Below are 8,930 nucleotides of genomic sequence, written 5' to 3' on the forward strand. Positions count from 1 at the left end.
GCCAAACTCATTTACACAGTAACAGATAAAAACCTTAAATAAACCAAACATTACCGCCACATATCTGACTAAATAACCATTAAAACAACTAGTAACAAGTAACATTTCCTCTCATCACGGAGCAAATCCCGATGATGAGACATTTGTTCTTTCAATCAAACCCCGCCCCGCTCCAAGGTGTCCTGGTTTTCCCAAATGAAAATATGGTCACCCTATAGAATCATATTACTCTTTTTCAATGTCCTGGGATGGCATGAAACAGATAGAAAAGATGGAGGACAGAGCAGAGGAAAAAAAAAGCAACCAAACGAAAATAAATAAACAATACGAAGATATACAGTAACTCCTAGAAGTCTGCTTTCGCTCCTGCATGGGATGGAAGGGAAAGAAAACAGAGAACCAAACAACAGCAAACAAAGAAAACAAAGACAACCAAGGTAGACATCAAACTAGTTTCAAGATCAGCGAGTATCCCTTAAGCCTGATTTCTGCTTGATACGTCCGAGAGGTCCATGCGACCAGATGACGTCATTTTGCTTCCACGCCTCTATGTGTGGACAGAACTTCTGCACTGCACACCTTGGAAAATTTGTAATTAGGCGGATGGCAAAAAACAGCTTCTGTGGCTGAGGGTTCACAAATGTAAACATCTATATTCCTGTGATTTAGCCCATAAATCCCATCGTTATCAAAAGATTATGGGAAAACTCCTGGAAAGATATGACTGTCGCTTTTGGATGACATAAAGAGACTTTGAAAAAGTTGTACAGCTGTGTTTTCTAATTCCTGGGGGAGTGTGGTGTTGTAAACTTGCTGTCTGTACTGAATCGAGGTAAACCTGTTCAGAGTATAAATGCTACAGATGCTTTGATGGGCGACTCATGTTCTGCGCGGATCGTACTTGTGTCAAACAATAACAAGTCCTTTAGATTCCCAGTCCGTTCATGGATGCAGAAAGAAGAACTATGGTGATTACACAGTATTATTTAGTGTGCTATATATCTCTAGCTGCAGCTTAGTATTTAGTGTTAGTGAGGACCTGGAACCAAACATCTGTGGTATATATGCATTAGCATGCTTTTATATGAAGGGCTTAAAATGCTTCTGCAGAAGGAAAATATTCTAGAGTTATTATAGAGTAGATTATAGAGTCTGGCAGCTCCAGACTCTAGTGCCCAAGATCGACCAGAGCTTCAGATATCTAGAAGGCATCTGCTTGCAGGGACCCTTGGAGAGAGAAATAGGGAAGACCACACTCACCAGAGAAGGGCAGACGAGAGCAGCCGGGGTCCAACACCAAAGGGGCCAAACCCCAAAGCGCCTGAGGACTGTGCTTTAACAGAGGCATATTTTCATCCTAAAACGGCCTTGTGAAAGTTTACTCTGCAAAACAGAGTTTCCATTGTTATAGATGAATAACGATAGTTCCGTGGGTATAATGGACGTACAGAGAAGTTCACACCTGATCGACACCTCCTTTCTTCAGAAATCTCACAATTCTAAACTTCCACAATAAAACTGGTGAATTCAAACGAAGAACCGAACTGACGTCAAATCAGGGATGTTGCCTTATTTGGTTCTGGCCTGTACTTTTGTCACGCCCTGAAATTGAAATACAGACCAGCCCACTGGTTCACTGGCCCAAGAACATGAATAGAGGTAGATAGAGGGAAATGTAAGACACCAGTTTAGCTGTTTAGCCTACAGTTGGGTTTACTTCTACCAGAATTATAAAGTGGGCAGTTTCTCTATTGAAAATGAGTTAGAGCTGCAGTGTTCCAGGCTGCACGGAGAAAGTGGAAAAATTTTACAGTCTTCCCAAGGATCCGAAGACGTGACAGGCATGCATTATTTTTGTGTATCAGAAGATTCCTGCAAAGTTTGATGCTCAGCTGTTAATTGGGCTCCCTGTCCCCAGCCGGGGACGGGGGCAGGGAGCAAGCTGGGGACAGAGCGACCAAACCCGGCTGGCTTACCGTGCTTCCCCCCGCCTGCCCGGTTCAGGCGGGGGGAAGCATACCGTTACCGAGTCGGGTTTGGTCGCCCGTCCCGGGCTGGCTCCCTGCCCCTGTCCGCCGGGGTTCCTGGACCACCCCTGGGGTTTACAGCTTGGTTCTGCTGCACTGTAGTTGACTAAAATCCCGGACGATTTTGAAATTCCTCCTTGAATTTCCCTCCCGTAAAAAGATGACGTCTGTTCACCCTACCATATCAACAATTGAATGTTTCAGTGAGTGAGTGCTTGTTGCAATGATGCGTCTTTGCTCAGCAGCTTCGCTTGTTCTAAATATTCATGAGCATACCATAAAAGGCGGAAAACCTGTCTTTTTATTCTAGGGCTTTTAAGCAAGCATTAGGGCTCATAGAACAGAAAATATGCCATTTTAAGCCCAACCAATGTTACACATCCTATTCAGAGACCTTAAGGACCAGCACCAAATACCCTATAGAATCATTCTATGACCCCTTTAAACCCCAATGTAGGACTTGAGAGTTCACAGAGCTCTCTATTCAATCAGACTGCACTTCAAACATATTGTTAATCTCAATCTTGTTGATCTTTTAAAAGTATGTCCAGGAATTCTGTGTCTAAATGAATAAGTCTAAATTAAGCAGAAACCACAATGAGTTTTTGTTTTGGCTGCTTTCTCTGAATTTGTTAAGAGTTATGGTTGTCTTCTCAACAAGAAAACAAAGTGTCACGTGTATATATAATGGAAACTTTCTACTTCCCCATAACCCCTCTGCGTGTGTCTTTCAAATTGCTGCTTTTTTGATAAACCCTAGTGCTCCTGGCCTACTTTCTTGAAAAAAATATTAAAAACACTGTGGCTCTAAAAACTGCAACTGCGTTCCACTCATGACATGTGAGGAAACGGGCGATTTATTCCCCCCCTCCACTGGTGAAGGGAAGACCACGGGAGGCAAAACATCAAGGTCCGCAGGACCAGGAGCAATGAAAGTGAATGAGAGGCAGAGTGATGTTTAACATGACGGATCTTTTAAAATCGCTCTGCCTAGAGGCCCCACTTTCATCAATAACACCTACAATGCTTCAGCTACAGAGATCTTCTGAGAAGTTTTGAAATCACATGAAATACATTGCGACTGGAAACGGTACGACAAATCTGGGTCATGCTGGGTTAGGACTCTGATAAAGCTGCAGCTTTAGAAGGTAAGAGATGTGGCTGCTAATTTAAGCGTGTGTGACCTTTGAGCTGATGTTCTTTAACCCACATACTGGCTTTTTTATCTTTGTTGCAGTTAAAAAAAACACATGAATGATGTATTTTTAATGCCTGATATTCCTCAGACTAAATCTTGACATGATTTTTTTATTCAAGCATCCATTTATTTGCTCCTTGCTGTTACTGACATGCTTTTATTTTCCTGGCTGTACAGCAGTTTGTTCAAGGACTTTAAAAGTGATTATAAATAAATTCCCTTTACTTATTGTAGAAACACACTCATCCCGAGGTTTTCAAGTGTCACCCTATTTTAATGTTTCGAACACAAGTGTGCTTTTGACTAGGCTAAGCTTTTAGAGGTACTTGTGATTATTTCATGTGGAGATACTGGCTTTTTACTTTGACAAGCGCTCATGGATGCAACAAAGCACTTACCATAAAAATGGCCCCAAGTAATGATTGCCTTTCATCTGTGCTTCATGTTGGTTTATTCTTTCTGTGTGTGCAAAGGAAGGGAACTTATCCTTTCTAGTTGAAATTAAAAGGCATTTGAGGGAATGGGTTAAAGTGTGTTTGGTTCAGCATGCTTGGAATTTACAAATACAATACAATAGCTAATTATTTCCTCATTTTTATTAAGCCTTAACATAAAGCTCCTGTAAAGGTTGTTTTATGCTTTTTATGTTTGTGAGGTTCGCACAGTGGGAATTTTTCACACCGGGTCCCTAGGAAATTATAGAACAATACGAACATTTCCAGGTGGACCGACCATCAAAACCTTATACTAGTGAGGTTTTAAAATTTTGAACCAGCGTAGAAATTATTTGGCTCAAAATTATCACCAGGCCATGAATTTGCCACCTGCCACCTTCCAAACGTGGGTAACTTTTGTGACTGATGGGTTAAACTGTTAATCTACCTGCCATATTAGCATTAAATAAAATCTGTTAAAATATGGCGTTTATTGGCGTCTAGGGTTTACAACAGTTAAACCTGTTATTACTGTGTGGTAGCTTCTTTTTCCAAACTGTCTTTGAACACACCATGAGCATACACATGCTGACGCAGACGTGATTCTGAGCAGAGCTGAACGTGAGCATCAGGATGTTTAGTAAACCAGCAAGAAGCAAAAACGTTTTTAACAAACAAACTGTGTAAGTTGTTTAATGTTGTTTGCAAGTTAGACTTGTTAAATTATGAAAGGGGAAAACATTCTAATATATCAGTATATTAAACTAGTTAATAATTTAAAGGGTTGTTATCTCTGTGACATTTTTGGTAGCTAGTTTATGTTTGGAATGAACCCAATCCTTTCATTTCTGGGACTTTGTGTTCACAATTGCTTTCCACATATTTAAAATATATCTTTTGTTCACAATAGAGAGGAGAGTCATGGAAGAGATAAAAAAAAAAAATATGGCATATACTTGAATTTAAAGTTAAATGTGAGAGCAATTTTTACTGCTTCTCTTCTTGATTCTATCTCAAAATTTTTGCTTTCCACATTCTTTTATGTTTATTGCCATAAAAGACAGAGCAGAGTCAGGTAGGAGATGGACCAGAGGGCAGCAGCAGACGCCACCATGCAGGGTGTGCACTGTTGGGATCTGGAGGTCTGATCTCTGAAGAACCCTGGAGAATCATTCCTGCCAAAGACCTGCCTGCCCGCTCTCTGAAGAATCTAGAAGGGAAACTCAAACCTGTGATCCGCAAACACTCAACCAAGCTCTGCCTCCGCCAAGCCCTCAGCCTGCCGACAGCCTCTGGACCCTCCTGGTTCCCCCCTTCTGCCGTTCAGCTCAAACTACTGAACAGGTACTGTCCTGCATACTCTCATCCTGCAAATAACCTGGACATCCACTAACTCCCCTGTCCCCCTCTGCAGTGAACCCACTCGTGACCAGTCCTGGATTCTGTTAACCCCTGGATCTGTTTATTCTCTGTGCAGAATCATCATTTAAATAAACCTTTGAACTTTTCCCCTGCTTCAGTGTGTTCTGCATGTGGGTTAGGAACCTTAAGCCAAACATGACATGCACAGGTGAATAAGGAATAAAAATGGATCAGGGGAAAAAAAAAAAAAACATAACCACGAGTAGTTATTTTCTGGTTAGATTTCAAAGCAATTTTTACTCTTTTTAAAACTATTGAAGCATTTCTAAGTAGTCAAAGGGTTCGAGGCGGGGTACAACCTGGATGGTCCGTCAGTCCATTGCAGGACCACACAGATATTCAAAGATAAACAACCACATACATTTTATGTAAAAATAATTAAAAGAAAAGGGTTGAACCTGGATGCAAATAGTGACAAACGATCAGTCATACTGTATATTAGATATGCAGCCAGGTGTAAAATAAAAAAATAAGACCATCAGCGAGATGATTGTTTGGATTTCTGTTATTTTTGTATCCTAATTGTTAGTCAAACCAGGTCCACAGTAAATGCTGCAGTGATAAAGTAACACTTTGAGAGAACATTTGGTCCAACACCAATTCAGAGTGAGACCACACGTACTCTTGAGTGTTACTTTAACACTGCAACTTTTACTGTATACAGATTAAGTTGGTCAACAACCCAAACACGGAAAAGCATCTTGAAGAAAAAAGGTTTTGAGAGTAAGCTGGTGAAGATTTTCAGTCATTCAGGTCATATTCATTCCAAAATAGTAAAAAAAAAACAACTTGATTTGAAAACGTTTCACTTCCCATCCAGGAAGCTTTTTAAAAAAAAAAAAAATTGAAAACGCTTCCTGGATGGGAAGCGAAAAATCTTCAAACTTTGAAGCAAAGTCCAGTGGATTGTTTTTTATCTTTTTTGGAAAGTTTTAAGTTTGTTCTTTTCTTGAGTTACATTTTTTTCATATTTTTTTTTCCTATTTCTTATAGTTTTTTTTCTTCTTTTCTAATTGAGTTTTACCGATCACATTCTCTTCACTTCAAGCCCAATGCAAATGTTCCTTCTTGATTTACAAACTGACATAAAAATGTCACTAACTTCCATGCAGACCCATAGAAATCTGTCTTTGCTTCTCACTCAGGGAAAAGCCCGCCCCCAGAAGTGAGGAGAATGTGAATTTAACAGGGACGTATTTTGTAAAACAAAATCTGAGAAAGAGAAATTCTGTAAAAAACATTTGCAGGTCTATGCTGATGAAAGCCTTTACCATTTGAACCAATTGAAACATTAAACTGCATTAGGCACCAGTCAAACCTAAGAGGATAAGACTGTTTGATGACAAAAAAACAAACTAAACTTCACATGTAAATGTAAAAAAAGAAAAAAATTTGTAGGGTAAAATTTATATAGGACCCCATCAACTAAGGTCAAACAATTTATCTGCAAATAAAAATTAAAAATGATTCTGGGAGGGCAGAAGCAGAGAAAAATCTAGCCTGATTATAACTTTACAAGAGCAAAAGCTTAGGCTTCTTCCACAGGGTTTCTGTTCATTTTAAGCTGCCCTGATGAGCCGCAGCCTCTGCCTTCTATTCACCACCGGCATAAAAAGGAGACAAACACACCAACATACGTACTGCTTTGCTAATACCACAGCATGAGTGAGGCAGCAGAGCTTTGACTTTAAACTACGGACAAAATAGTTAAAAGGAATGAGTGAGTATAGGAAAGAAAGGGGAGGACGTTGATAACCCAGATATACGTCACTTAGAGAGAGACCAGCTGCTCCTGAGATGTGGGAAATATGGGCTTCCTGAATCCAGAGGAGGAGTTGATTCCAGGAGGTGGAAAAAACTTTTGTACGCTTTTGGATTTTTGTTTTGTTTTTAGAATAAGTCAGCTTCAGTGAGGCTTATCACAAGTTTTAACGAAGGAAACCACCGGTACAGCTGCTGCATATTGAGAAGCTGGAGCCCAGTGGATGACCTGAGTATCAATGAATAATCTATATCATTCATAAAATATGTGTTAGTAGGAACAAATACTGAGTTTTGTTAATATAATGAACATGTGTCCTTCTCTATTAAACTTAGATAGCTTTATATCACCCATTCTATGCTATACGAGAGAGGTGGGCAATATCTGTTCCCTCCTTGTTGGTATCTTTGGTTTAAAAACTAAAACAAGGCTTTTGTTTTTTATTGGGTAAAGGCAATTAGATACCTTTTTTTTTTCTCCCAGCAATTAATCAAAGGAAAATAATACATTAACATTAATTAATCAGAAACCGAAATTTTACTTTGGTGTCTGTTTGTACCTAACTATAAATATATTTTACATTTAGTCTATTTGCTTTGAGAATATAAGGGTCCTCAGACTTTCCTTTTTTGGTGCAAACAGGATAAAAAAAGATAAATTTTTCTCATCTAACAGAACAATACATTAACATTAACATAAGTTGTTCTCTGGAATCTCTGGGATACTATGTTGAAAACACTACAAAGCTGGAATAAGCCTTTCTTGCTGTCTTTAAACTAGTGCTTGCATCATCAGGTGTAACATCTTGGAATGAACCAAGCGACCAGACAGATGTTAGTACCAACAGCTGCAGAGTATAAGAAATGTATGGCAGAAAAGCATGATGGGAAAGGGGGCTGTCACTTTTATTGTCATGCAAATGTTGTATGTCATTCATAAAACATTTATCTTTCATCTGATAGAACAGTGTTTCTAGATAAGACAGGACATGTACCCGCTGCTTCTTATAGGGATAAAAAATGAAACAAAATTAATCATAGCTGGAAATATGGTTTATTGAAAAAACTAAATCACTTTGAATCCATTAAATAAAACATCTAATCAATCTTCCTCTAAAGTAAAAGGCATCTTTATCAAAGGCCGAAAATCGTGAATGCAGAAAAGCACTTTTCTATGTGTTTTTAATTCACAAAATGATCACTTCATAGATTTCATTATACATTTTTTATGAAGTTGGAATTCTAACTAAAGGGCACACAAGTAATAAATGCTTATACAAGCAGTTCAATTTAAAACCCATGTAAACTACGCTACACATATATGAACGTTTTTATGTGTTAACATTAATTTGTTGAAATATATTGGTTGATCTTTTTGCAACCTTCCCTTCACTGTTTGATGCCACCCATTTCACTGTACCACACCACTCCTGGTTTAGTTTGCTTTCTTATGACGTCACATAGCAGCCGAGGGCAAGATGCACAATAGAGTGCCTTGCAAAAGTATTTGGCCCCTTCAAACTTTCTTTTTTTAATGATTAAAATAAATAATATTAATTGGTCTTTAATTTGATCTCACCTTGGAGAAATGTTCCTCTGCGTTTAACCCATCCCCCTGGGGAGCAGTGTGGGGTTAAGGGTCTTGCTCAGAGACCCAGAGTGGCAGTCTGTGGGAACTCAGAACCTCAGGATTCCAAGCTCTATGCCCTAACCATCCCCTCTTCACTGACCCTACTGAAGAAAATCAGGCCCAAACCATGATGCTGTTACCCCCATGTTTGACTGTGGGGATGGTGTGTTCATGGTGATGAGCTGTTTTACTTTTACGCCAAACATGTTTTGCATTGTTGCCATAGTTTCGAATTTTGGTTTCACCTGATCAGAGCACCTTCTTCCACATGTTTGCTGCGTCTCCCAGGTGGATTGTGGCAAACTTTAAATGAGAAATGTTATGGATATCTTTAAGCAATGGCTTTCTTCCATAAATGCCAGATGTGTGCAGTCAGGGGCGGGGCTTGTGGACAGGAAAGCCAGGCAGTTGCTTGGAGCCCCGGCCTCTAGGGGGCCCCCAATGGCTGACAAATTGTA

The sequence above is a fragment of the Cyprinodon variegatus genome, unplaced genomic scaffold, assembly GCF_000732505.1.
Source record: "Cyprinodon variegatus isolate N-32 unplaced genomic scaffold, C_variegatus-1.0 Scaffold232, whole genome shotgun sequence".
Classification (NCBI taxonomy): Eukaryota; Metazoa; Chordata; class Actinopteri; order Cyprinodontiformes; family Cyprinodontidae; genus Cyprinodon; species Cyprinodon variegatus.